Here is a 13,850-nt window from a genome sequence, read left to right as displayed (position 1 = left end):
GGCCTTAGACCAAACGAATAAGAGGAAATACCATGACACTTCGAACCCCCTTCAGAGAATAGTGCAACAATTGATGCACTCCAGGGTTTCAATTTCAGCTCTAGGGTTTTCGCTCTTGTAAAATTATCCTTTTCTTGTCCAAAAAATTGCAACGACCATTGTTTTCGAGGATACTGCTCCCGATTCAATCAGGTTTACAGGCTATGATGGGCACATGCGATCTGCAGTTAGATTTGCTAATATTAGGTGCCCACATTCCTTATCTTTTTCTAATACATATTTTCTCATATATTTTCAAGTATGAATATTTCACCACAGCTACCAAATATTACCAAAGGCAGACCTAGCACAGTTACTCTACAAGGCCTTTATGACTATATAGAGTCTTTAGAGAAACATAGAGAAGAAAGAGAAGTCAAGCTACAAACAGATTTAGAAGCCATGTTTGAAAATAAATTTGCATCTCTTAAAGACACGATCCAAAAACAAATAGAAAATAAAATAGAACTATTGGAGAATAAAATGGAGGCAATAGAGACTAGGTTGCATGTTATAGAAAAACAAAACCAAGATACCAACCAAACATCCAAGCAAGGAGATGCTGATACTTTAGAGAGTCTTAAAATGAAGGACATGATTAAAGAACTAGAAGAAAAAGTTAATAGCCGCCTCACCCTAAATAATGTTGTAGATAAATTAGATATCAAACCAATTAAAGATGAAATGAAAAAAATTAATAGAATTAGACCATGAGTGTAACAAAAGGGCCTTGAACCTTATAATATTTGGTTGAAATGAGGAGGTAGATGAGGATACTTTAGCCATAGCCCAGACAGAACTACATAATAGATTACAAATTGAAACAACGTGTCTCATAGAAGCAACAAGGTTGGGAAAATTAACCGAGAATAAAGGAAGACTGATCCGAATAAAGGCGAGCTCTACTGATCATAACTACGACATACTTAGTAAAACCTCAAGTCTAAAAGGAACGGGAATATTTATAAATGAAGATCTCATTCCAGAAGATCAAGTAGAATTAAGAAAGGAGGTTCAAAAGGTAAAAGAAGCTAGAAAGGAAGGAAAATGACAAATAATCAGAAATAGAAAAGCCTTTATTCGAGATAGAAACAAAAAATATAGTAATAAATAGCAATTCAACATGCTCCAGATTCTTTCTTCCAATTGTCAGGGTTTTCCATGGAACAAAGACCCCAAGATAAGTTGGATCTCAAATGATGTTGATATTATTTTGCTTGTTGAAACTTGGGAACACGAAGAATCTAAGGTCCCTAACATAGATGGCTTTATGCTATGGTCTACCTGGAACAAGCGATCCTCCCGTAGAGCCATTGGGAGAATAACTTGGTACATTAAGAAGAACATCTCCCCCCATGCTAAGATTTATAAAAACGACCCTTACAACCAATATATTTGGATAGAGATCAGTGACATTAATAATAAAATGACCTACATAGCAATATTTATTCCCCCCCATAAATTCTAACTTCTATAAGAAGAAGAATCTAGATAAAACAGTCCCTACAATGGTTTAGAGAATGAAATTTCTAGCCTAAGGAATGAAGGTAATATCCTTTTAATAGGTGACTTTAACGCTCGAACTTCAAGCAACCAAGCTGTTATTCTAAGCAATCATTCCAACCCTAATCCTCTTTGGTTAGACGAAGACCCTACTTTGGCTAATAGGTACAAAAGGAGCTCTGAAGACCTCAGGGAGAATTTGTTTGGGTCGGAGCTATTTAAGCTCTATAGTGCTCAGGATCTCATAATTTGCAACGGTCTAAAGAAGTGACCCAATTCTAGCTAGATGACCTGCATCCATGGGCTTGGTAGCAGTGTGGTAGACTATGTTATTTCCGATCTCCCTTTAAACAACGAAATAATAAATTTTGACATCTTAAACGACCACGAGACTGACTCTGATCATAGGCCTTTACTTATAACTCTTAATTTTTTTCATGCGTAGAGATCCCATAGAAAATAATCCTTATAGCCAAAAGAACTTAATATTTGATAGAAATATAAATGACCCCTTTCTAAATGAATTAAAAACTAATTTGCTTCCTTTATCTAGTATAGACAACATAGAAGACCTCTATCATAATTTTACTACAACCCTCTCATATTCTATTAACAAGTTCTCAATTGAAGTTTCAAATAATAAAAGAAATAGCAAACCAACCCATTGTATGACAAAGATTGTAAAAGTGCGAGAAGAGCAATTAAGGAAGTTGTTGATGAATCTCTTAAAATGGGAAAGATAAAAATATACAAAGCCCTAACTAAAAGGAAAAAGAGCCAGTACATTCATAAAACACAAGAGAATCTCTTACACCTCTCTAAGGTAGCTCCTAAGAAATTTTGGAGGCAGATTTTGACTAGGAAAACTAAAGATAATAATAAAATTACTCTACACGATTGGAATTCCTATCTTAAAAATCTTTATGAATCTCCAAATGTCATGGAAAACTTTGGAACCTTACTCACAACGAAAGAAGTTTTCTCTTTAGAATACATTGAGTTTGGGGTTAAACACCTGACTAATGGGAAAGCTAAGGACATTGAAGGTTACCAGGTAGAAATCTTAAAAATTGGAGGTCCTGCCCTCATCCCCCACATCCACAAGCTTTTCAATCAAGCAGTCAAGCAAGGGTTCCGTAAACCATGGACTGAGAGCCTCATTATCTATTTTTAAAAGTGGGGATACAAATAACCCCTCTAATTATAGGACAATTATGATAAGCCCTCTCTTAGCCAAGTTATATGGTAGTATTTTGGAAAATAAGTTGAGCATATGGCTTAAAAGTGAAGATAAGCGGGCTAAAGGCCAAGCGGGTTTCAAAAGGAATCACTCAACAACAGACCACCTCATTATGCTTAGGATCACTGTGGAGGAATGTTGTAATTATAAATCAAATCTCTTTTGTTGCTTTGTGGACTTCAGAAAGGCTTTAGATATGGTTCTTAGAAACAACCTTTGGAATAGATTAAAAGAGCTAAAGGTTCCTTTTGAGTTGAAAGCTGCCACTATAAGGTTATACGAGAATGTAATTGCCAAGCTAAAGAGAAATGACGGGTGGTCGAAAGATATTAAGTGTAATATCGGAGTTAAACAAGGTTTCCACCTCTCCCCTACCCTATTTGGCATTTACATAAACAAGATCAACGTTATTTAGAGGAAGCAGGATATGCTGGCATGATCTTAGCTGGGATAGTCATCATCCTTCTTCTCTATGTTGATGATATTGTTCTTCTCACAAGGTGCCCATTTGATCTTGATAAGCGGCATAGGTTTCTTAAGGATTTCTGCTCTACCATGGGTATGATTGTTAACACTGACAAAACAAAAGTTATGATTATCAAATCCAAGAAGGACACTTACGCTAATTTTATGTATGACAATAATAACTTGGAGGAAGTGTATTCTTACAAGTACTTAGGAATTGATATTCATCACAAGCTCAACTGGAACTATAGCATTGAGAAAAGGATTAATGGGGGGTGGAAAGCTTATTTTGGTCTTGAAAATAATTGTAAAACGACAAACCTCGTAATGCAGGATAAAAAGAAGTTCCTCTTTGAAACTTTAGTCACTCCTATTATCTAATATGGATGTGAGGTTTGGGGCTGCAACATCTCTAGAGAATCCTGGAGAAAAATTGAGCAAATCCAGAAGCGTTTTATAAGGTATAACTTGAAAATTAAAAGCAATACACCCTATCCTATTCTCCTTATAGAAGTAGGTATTTCCCCTATTGAGGGCCTAACTATGATTAGGCTTCTGTTGTACAAGCACAAATTCAATAATATAGGAGATCATAGACTTCCTTAGCTAGCTTTAAATTCTAGCCAAAACTAACTAAGGCTCAAACGGGGGTGGTATAAAGACACGAGGGCCTGGTTAAACTATTGGGAGATCAACGAGAATGATGCATTGCAAAACATTAATAACATTAAAAATATTGTTACTTCTAAGTTCAATGAAAAAATGTGGTGTGAGAAAGATTTAGCAACTAAATCTTGGTAGGTACCTTACTGAGCAAGGTTCAACTTATTTTCCATGACTGGTTGACCTTCTCTGTGACTTGAATATTATATTATGTTTTGAGTTGTTGACTATTTTCGTATATATGGATGAGGGCTTGAAACATATCTCCATGTCTCGCATTTTTAATGTTATAGTGGCATGTTGTCCACTCATTGTAGCTTGCACTCTCCATGAAAAGTATTTTGTTCTATTCATTCTCATGGCTCGAAATACAATCTGTTGTTTTCATTCTCCATGTGGCAACATTGTGCTCAAACAAATTTCGATGTGGCTTGTCACACACACAGCCACACTCAAACAATTTTTTTTTATAATAACTCATGCATGATGTATAAGTTGAAATCGATGCCTTCACAGTGTTCATTGACCATATACACAACGTACATTAAAAATTTGTATGTGTCAAGAATAAAAATAAATATGGCTAAACAACTGCTTTACAATAACAATGTTATCTAAATTATGTAGGCTGAAAATTTAAGGAATATATTATATATAGATCTATATAAAATGTTAAGAGAGGAATCGCTAAAGTATTAAGTTGGTTGAAAATTATGTCTCTTGAATACAGGCACTGTCTTCTATAATACCCAAGCTTATATGGGTTGTGTCTGAAAACAAAGAAGTAATCCTAATTTCTCTAGTTTATCAAGACCTTACTATTCAAGTGACTGATCCCCACCCTTTTGTGGGGATGATATCTAAGAACAGCTTCACTGATACTGCAAGAGAATGGATGCATTATAGTCCTGTATTACAACTTTATTTTTTCTAATGAAATCTTTGAGTACTAATATTTCAACTTGCCACAAGAGTGTGTAGAAATTGACATGTTCCTCTGCAACGCTTGAAATGGGGGCGGTGTCAATCAACCCCGACCCGAATCATGGAGGTCACGACAAGCTAAAGAGAGAGCCATCCACGACACTGATTATAAATAGATACTTATGCCTTTTGTAGTTACTACTTCTATATTTATTTTTTCAAAACCCCGCGCCATGAAGCTTGGTGGAAACGTGTGATTTAAAGCAAACAACACCTTTTCAATTTGATGGTCAGAAAAAAGATCCTTGTCAACTGTTTTTTCTCTTTCAATACTGATTTTCCACTTGCTTTATCAACGGGTTTGGAGATGTACGAATTGTGCAATTGTAAAAGATATGATCTTATCCTTTGCTATGCAATATTCTACTCCGAAAAAGAATTCAGTGGATAATGGCTATCCTCATGGTCATGGCTATCCTTATTTTGGATAGTGTTTGTCCTTCATCACCCATAGACAAATCACACTAAATTTATCTTCTCCTTATGATCGACACATACATGTAAGGTTAAGAGTAGATCAAGACTAAAATTAACACCACATCTTGGCCTCGTGTAGCTGTCACCATAGAGGCATGTGGGTGGAACATCATATGGAAACATCTACCAGGATTGCGGAGAGGAGCATAAAAAAGGATGGAATTATGGAGGACAACCTTGATGACTTCCTTATCTTAATGCCCAGTGGTGGTAGCAAGCGACAGTCATATGCATGGATTATAACATCCCTCGCTTCACTGTAGTAATTTGGGATCGAGCGCAATTACGGTTGTGTGTTGACAGAAGGGCTAATATCTTCTACAATGAAATTATGAGCTTCATCCCCAAGGAATATTTTATCATTTTTCATCAAAGGATTAAGGGAATTCATGGTAAATTATTTGCTAACAGATAGTAGCTAGCAGGAAGCACTAGCGTGGCATTATTTAAAGAATGGGATGCCTAGAAGAGTGACAAATTTGAGTGGTTAAATGGTGTGATGGTGGTTTGAATTTACAACAATAGTGGTTTGACCATTGTCTAATTGGTGGCAATGTTGTGGTTAACTGTGTTCTGTTTGTCAATGTTTTTATTAGTAATTGTGTACCTTATGATGGGTCTTTTAGCTTGAATCTATAGTTGGTGTAGCCTTAGAAATGGAGGACAAAAATTTGAATCTAAACATGACTTATTTGAGATATTTTAGCGTGACTTATATATACCCTCTTTGGTTTAAAATTTTTGTATAATTTTACCACCAGAAGATTGGAAATTTTACCCATTGATTGCACAGACATGTTGATTTGGTTAAAAGTTGTAGAGTATGCTCGCCAAGTGCTGACATTTTTCTAGTTCTTCAAAGATGTTTTCTTTGTCTCTCAATTAGAAATTTGATGGCAGCTGGGATTACAGGTTGGATTTGTGGTGAAGCATGTCCATGCAAACCTTCACTTAATGAGTGGAGGGAAATATTCTGGATGGCATCACTACCAAACAACTGACTTAGTGCTTTTAGCATCAGGGTAATAATTTCCACTTATGCTCACAATTTAAGAAGTTTATTCTTTATACACACTTCATCGTAATATTTTTACTTTATCTTGAATTTCTCAAGTCTATGTATTGTATTCATTCACCATGGTGGATAGCTATAATAGCACTATGGGAGAAGAAACCATGTAAGGTTAGATTTGAACAAATAATTTTGCAATATTCTTATATAACATAGAACTACACAGTATTGTGATGGAGTAGAGAGTAATGCAAAGAAGTTAAAACAATTACCATGTTGATTATGTTCAATAGGTAGAAGTGGTCATCCATAAAGTGGTTATAGTTTTGTTGTGCCTACCTATTAAGTGTTGGGAATTATGTGCAAATTAAGTTTTTATTTCATTTTGTTTTGTGGACTTTTTTTCCAAAACTAAGTTCTTGCCAAATGCTCTTGAGATGGCACAAAGTCGCTATACCATGATTTAAAATTGGTTTAAGAAACTTACGCATGATATACCTAACTTTAGATGCTCATAGTCAAGCTTGATGAACGAACACATTTGAAATAATTGTAAGTTATGATTGTGGAGAGTCTCGATGATGAAATTTAGTGGTGTCGTCATCATGGCTTATGAATATGAAAGAAAGTATTGAAAGAAGTACTGATCGGTAAGGAAAGTTTGAATCTTATGGTAACTGCATGTCGATAGGTCTCCTATTACATACTATTGAATACTTGACATAATATTATTTAGTTAGGCTCTGGCTGAAAAAGTTGAACAGGTCCATGAATTCCTCATTCTCCAATTGACAAATGAAGGATGATTTGATTAGACTTGACTAAAGATAGTGTGAACAAATAAAGGAAATTTTGTCATTGATTTGATGTTATGATAAAAATTCTAACATGGGTTAGAAACAAATGGAACATGTATAGGTCGTTTATAGGATGCTATGGACATTAAGTATCGTGTAGACATTGTAATGGTATTACTATGTACATGTGGTACATATGGTACTAGTATGGATGCATGTATTGCATGACATTAGATGATGTTTATAGTTGTTTGTGTGTGTTGTATACATAATTAAGGAGAAGGAATTGGATGATTTCCTAGTGTGGCAAGCATTCCATAGTGTGTACAAAAGAAAGAAAAAGGTGGAAGCTAAGGATTTATTAATGGATAAGTACCCGTATTCTATTTCAGTTTAGTATGCATGGTATTTATGATTTTTGCCTATGATGATTACATGTGATCTATGACTGATTGTTACATATGACTTATGGTTTTCATGGTTATGTTTTGAGATATGATGATGTCATATTATTATACATGTTGATTGGTCAAATGTGCTAGTTTGACTTCTTGAAACTAATATAAGGAGACTGCAAGAAGAAAGTATTCAGAAACAACACAAATGCATTGGAAGAACATGCATTTATTCCTATTAAAATACAATTAAAATTTGGAATCATAGTTAAATTGTGGGCAACATTAACCCATATTCACTCAAATAGTAGTGTGGTTATATCAAGTTATGACATTAATTGTGGTAAACAAAATTGAGTTTTTTTTAATGGCATCTAAAGCGTCTCACATAGTTGATTGAAAAAATGTTACAGCTAGCAATTGAAGCAAAATTTTGGTAGAGCTCCTTTGTAACCTATATATCACAAGATCTGCTTCAGATGGCAAGGCCACAAAAACCTGAAAATTCAGAAACAACTACCTGTGAATGAGGAAATAAATTGTAAGATGCAATAATACACCGAGGACGGTGTAAATTTAAGGGGGAGAGTATGTAGCACCCTCCATTGTATATAACAGTTTGTTGACCAGAGCTAAGAAAATTTAGGTCTCATCTATAACAATGAAATTAAATACTTTATTATTAAATAAATAATAAAAATAATTTAATCACATTGAAAATGAGACACCAAGAGATGAGATTCTTGCCAAATGAAATCTCATTGTTGAATGGCAATGGATAACTCTTTCATGATAATGCTTCTAGATCCAATTCTAGATAAGTTTAATGGACTGGGACATAAACACCCATTAAGTTACTTAGCTCGAGAAATATGCTAAGCTTAAGAACAACATAAAACTCTTGTGGGAAAGAAAGGAAATCTTTTATGAGGAAAATCCTCACGAGAGCAAAAGGTGAGCTTTTCTAGGAAAAGCCTAGGAAAATAGATAAAAATATCCATAAATTTGGGACGTTGCTAAAGGAAACCATATCATGAAAGAGGGAATTAAATATCCATTGATGAGATCAACAAGAGGTAGTTGATCCATGGCAATAACTCTCAGCTTGGGGCTGAACTGGAGGAAGTCAGTTCTAGGTTAGGTGGTGGAGCTCAATTTTCCCAGTGAGATTCGTTGCATTACTCTGATCTTATTCAATTTCATGATATGTTATGTATGTTGGCTCCTTACTCTTTATGTTGTAGAATCTTTAATATTATGGGTATAATTGCATGTGTTATCTTTGTTTATGAGATAATTGAACAATTATGCATGTGACAACTACTAAAACTAAATTTAATCAAACTTAAATTTAGTAATGGGAGCATATTAGGTGATTGTTAGGTTGGGTCAAGGAGGTATGTCACAGGGAGACACACAATGATACCTATTATTGAAGATATCTTACAATGAAAACATGGTTCTCTTCATATTTCTTATTGTCACATCTAGAACGAAAGGAACACTATTATAGACACTCTCTCTAAAGTGGTGCTCAGCAAAATCTAGGCCCTTAGAAGATCATGGAGCATTTGTATGATACTTTATATGAGTGGTATCATAGGCCTTTCATATAAGTCATGCAACTAGATATCATACATGAATGAAGATAACATATTCAAATTTGTTTATGTTTTTTTCTCCGAGATATAATTGTTGGATGACTGGTAGCTTATGGTATTTTGTGCTATGTATTTAGGCTTAGGATATGTATTGATTGATTTGATAAGACATGATGGGGATTTTAAAAGGCTTGATATTTTTCTCCTTTATGTGGATGGTTGTACTACAAAACAACCCATTTTTTAATGCACAATTGTGCATATCCAAAATGTAACCTTCAAAATTCTTTAATAAAAACTGATATTTTTCTTGAAAAATAATCTTATAGTTTTTATCCATTTATCTCATTAACTCACATATAAAATATCTATACATATTTTCAAGGTATAAAATATACAACAAAATTTTTCATAATATACCCCTTTAGGTATCATTAAAATAATATAGTATGTTTTCTATATACATTAAAACAAGTGCAATATGCATGATTGCTACTTGGTTCCTACGTCTTATGCAAAAATTAGTTTATAGAAATAATCCCCGTAAGAATAATTAAAGGGTAGTATAATATAGAATTAAATAAAGTAATTATTTAAGAAAATCAAAACTTATTGATGAGAATTTTATGATAAAAATAATTGCAAATGAAAGGTGGTTATGATGTTTTGATTATACCTATGTCTGCCAACTATTAATAGAAAGAAAATAAGTTACTAAATATATAATTAATTCTAATTTTTAAATCCAACATTAAAATAGAATTTATATAGATTGAGATTTTCTTTTTTTTTTGTAAGCTTAGGTAGATGAACCTACAACAACTATCTATTTAGGTACGGTGTAGGTCCAGCGTATCTATCTATTTCTTCAATGTTGCAAAATGTGTGGTGTTTCAAAGTAAATGTTGTAAAATGTTTAATGTTTACCGTTAATGTCAATTAAGTTACATTAATTAATTAACGTGAATGTTTTTCATCCCTGATGTCTTGTTCTTACAATGTAATACAGTGAATGTTTTTCATTCCTGATATCCTGTTCGTACAATGTAATACATTAATACTATAGTTAACAAAGCTTATATTTATTGTACTTTTCGCTAAAGCCAAAGGGAGGGGTGAATTAAAGAGTGCCACAATTTCCAGTGAATTAGCCATCACACATATTTTCTTTGTGGATGACATTGTTTTATCCTAATGATGCTCAAGGTTTGATTTTTCACTCGCCAATAAGGCTACATGTAGGCTCATAAATATTCATAAGTCAACTTTATTAGGAGTGGGATTGTCTAGAGAAAAGCTCACAAAGTCTCATAATCCATTTCCTTTTCACACAAATATTTTTTATGATGAGATTAAATATACAGGATTTCATCCATGTTATTTTTTATAATAACTCGTGCATCATGTATGAGTTGAAACTGATGCCTTCACAGTGTTCATTGACCATATGCACAACGTACATTAAAAATGTGTATATGTCAAGAATCAAAATAAATATGGCTAAACAACTGCTTTACAATAACAATGTTATCTAACTTACATAGGCCGAAAATTTATGGAATATATTTTATACAGATCTATATAAAATGTTAAGAGAGGAATCCCTAAAGTATTAAGATGGTTGAAAATTATGTCTCTTAACTACAGGGACTGTCTTCTCTAATACCCAAGCGTATATGGGTTGTGTCTGAAAACAAAGAAGTAATCCTAATTTCTCTAATTTATCAAGACCTTACTATTCAAGTGACTGATCACCGCCATTTTGTGGGAATGACGTCCAAGAACAACCTCATTGATACGACAAGACAATGGATGCATTATAGTCCTATATTACACCTTGATTTTTTCTAATGAAATAATTTAGTACTAATATTTCAACTTTATGGAGAGGTTGTACCAATCTACCCCCAATCGCAATCACATCTGCATCGTTAGGCCTACTAAACTGTCAGAACCGTTATTATAAGCTTTTGGCCTGAAAATCCCCTGGCAATAAAAATATTGAAATACATAGGAATATATGAAAAAAACCAACCAAAATGCTAAAGGACAGACTTCAAAAGCATTACACCTGCATCTATAACTACATCGAGTCCGCTCTTCCATAACGTTATTGCAATTGGTAGTTGCAACTTTTGAAGGTCCTTTATAAGTCGAGCCCATGACATCACCGATGGTCGAAGGTCGATTCTCCTACGAATGCGATATGATATTAAGTCAAATTGTAATGTTGTGTTGGGTCCGCAACTTATATCACAATCGGTGCATTTAGTGGTGATAACCCTTTGTCTATTACGATATGCGAGTTCCGATGGGTGGATGCGATATAACAATAGAGCCTTTCATAATGTTGCAGCAGGTCCGCAACATATCGCAGTTATAAAATATATAGCCAGAATATATTAAATACACTCAAAAGCATGCATCGAAGTACTTAGCAGAATTCACCTGATTATACACTCGGACAGATATAGCGTCGGGTCTGCACATGTATATCGCTATCAGGGGTTTCGGGTAGTGGCTCATAATAGAACCACCGATTACAATATCACTGATATATATATATATATATATATATATATATATATATATATATATATATATATATATATATATATATATATATATATATATATATATATATATATATACGTGTTGCCTCCGATAGTGTATTCCAATATATACACTATTTTCCACCTCCGATAGTATATTCTGATATATACATGTTTTCTGCCTCCAATAGTGTATATTGCACATATATATGTTTTTCAACCTCTTTTAACTCTTCCACTCCTTTAACTCTTCTGCAGATATATATATATATATATATATATATATATATATATATATATATATATATATATATATATCCGCTCTGCTTTGGCTCTTTGGCATATCTTTCTTGATAGTCCTTCTTTCCCATACATTTCTCCCGATACTCTCGATATGCCTCTAATAGCTCTATTTTGCTCCTCTGATAGCTCTGTTTGCTACTCTTTGTTTTGCTCATCCAATAGCTCTGTTTGCTCCTTCGATATGCTCTGTTTTGCCTCCTCTATCTCCTCGAATATTGCCATATTGACATCAATGAAAATATATGTCAACAATCTCCCCCTTTGTTATTGATGGCGATATTCTTCTTCTCTCCCCCTTTGACATCAATGGCAAAGGAATGCATACAGACTCCCCATGTCAAATTGCTCCCCCTGTAGAACTGTTGCCCCTATCCTGCAACATCTTTATGAATGAACTTAAGTGATGCTAAAGAGATAACCCCCATATTTTGACGAAGATGTTCAAATGCTTCTCGAGGAAGAGGTTTTGTGAAAATATCAGCTATCTGCTCCCTAGTATTGATATATCTGTTTATCAACTTTCCCATCTATAGGCTCTAGTGCCTCCTTCCTTCTCCTATTGTGTCATATTTGTAAATCCTTCAATCCTATCCCAAGTTGTTCTTAAGGGGGGATGTTAGGATATTCTGACACATAGGAAATAGTTAAGTATAAATTGGTCTAGTATAGAGTTAGGTAAAGTGTGTTTCTTTACTATGTACATTTTGTAACTTACAATCCGACGGTCATGATATGTAGTGATCTGATGGTTCATTCTCTCCTCGGTATTACCGACACTTGATCCATGGCTTAACACCCGATTGGTCCATGATCTTTATTTAAAGAGCATGGAGGGTCATTTGTAGGTTAACCGTTCATAAGAGAAGCTTATGTAAATTTTCATTCTTTTATTAATAAATTGCCTGAAGTGGCCGCGTTGGCTCAGGCCGTGGACTGTTTCCCTCTTTGAGGGTTTTAACCACGTCAAAGTACTGCTCTATTGATCTGTGATATGTGTGTGAGCGGTGTCCTTTGGTGTTCTGTCTGAGGAACTTACCCTGTAAATTCCTACAGAGTCTTAACATGACTTATTTGAGATATTTGAGTCTGAATTATATATACCCTCTTTGGTTTAATTTTTTTTTATAATTTTACCACTAGAATATACAAATGTTACATGTTGATTACATGAGCATGTTTATTTGGCTTAAAGCGATGGAGTATGCTCGCCAAGAGTTGACATTTTTTCAGTTGTTCAAAGATGTTTTATTTGTCTTGCAATTGGAAATTTGATGGCATTTGAGATTGTAAGCTGACTTCGTGGTGAATCACCTCTATGTGAGCATTCACTTAATGATTGGAGGGAATTTTTCTAGATGGCATCACTACCAAAAAAATGACTTGGTTCTTTCAGCATCATGGTAATAATTTTCTTCCCCGATGTTGTAGGTATAATTTTGAGAGATACGATTGTGCATTGCGTGTTTTTTCAGAAGCCACCTATGCTCACAATTTAAGAAGTTTATTCTTTATACATGCTTCATAGTAATTTTTTTACTTTATATTGAATTTATCAAGTTTATGTATTGTATTCATACACCGTGGTGGATAACTATAATAGCATTGTGGGAGAAGAAACCTTGTAAGGATATATTTGAAAAATAATATTGCAATATTGTTATACAACATAGAACCTTCCAATCTTGTGATGGAGTAGAGAGTAATCCAAAGAAGTGAAAAAAATTAACTTGTTGAATATTTTCAAGAGGTAGAAGTGGTCAACCATAAAGTGGTTACTGTTTTATTGTGCCTAACTATCAACGGTTTGGAATTATGTGAA

Source organism: Pinus tabuliformis, chromosome 6 (genome assembly GCF_031772625.1).
Source record: "Pinus tabuliformis cultivar Carrire ecotype Pingquan chromosome 6, CPIR1, whole genome shotgun sequence".
Taxonomy (NCBI): Eukaryota; Viridiplantae; Streptophyta; class Pinopsida; order Pinales; family Pinaceae; genus Pinus; species Pinus tabuliformis.
The sequence above is the reverse complement of the archived record's forward strand: the minus strand, read 5'-3'. Positions refer to the sequence as shown.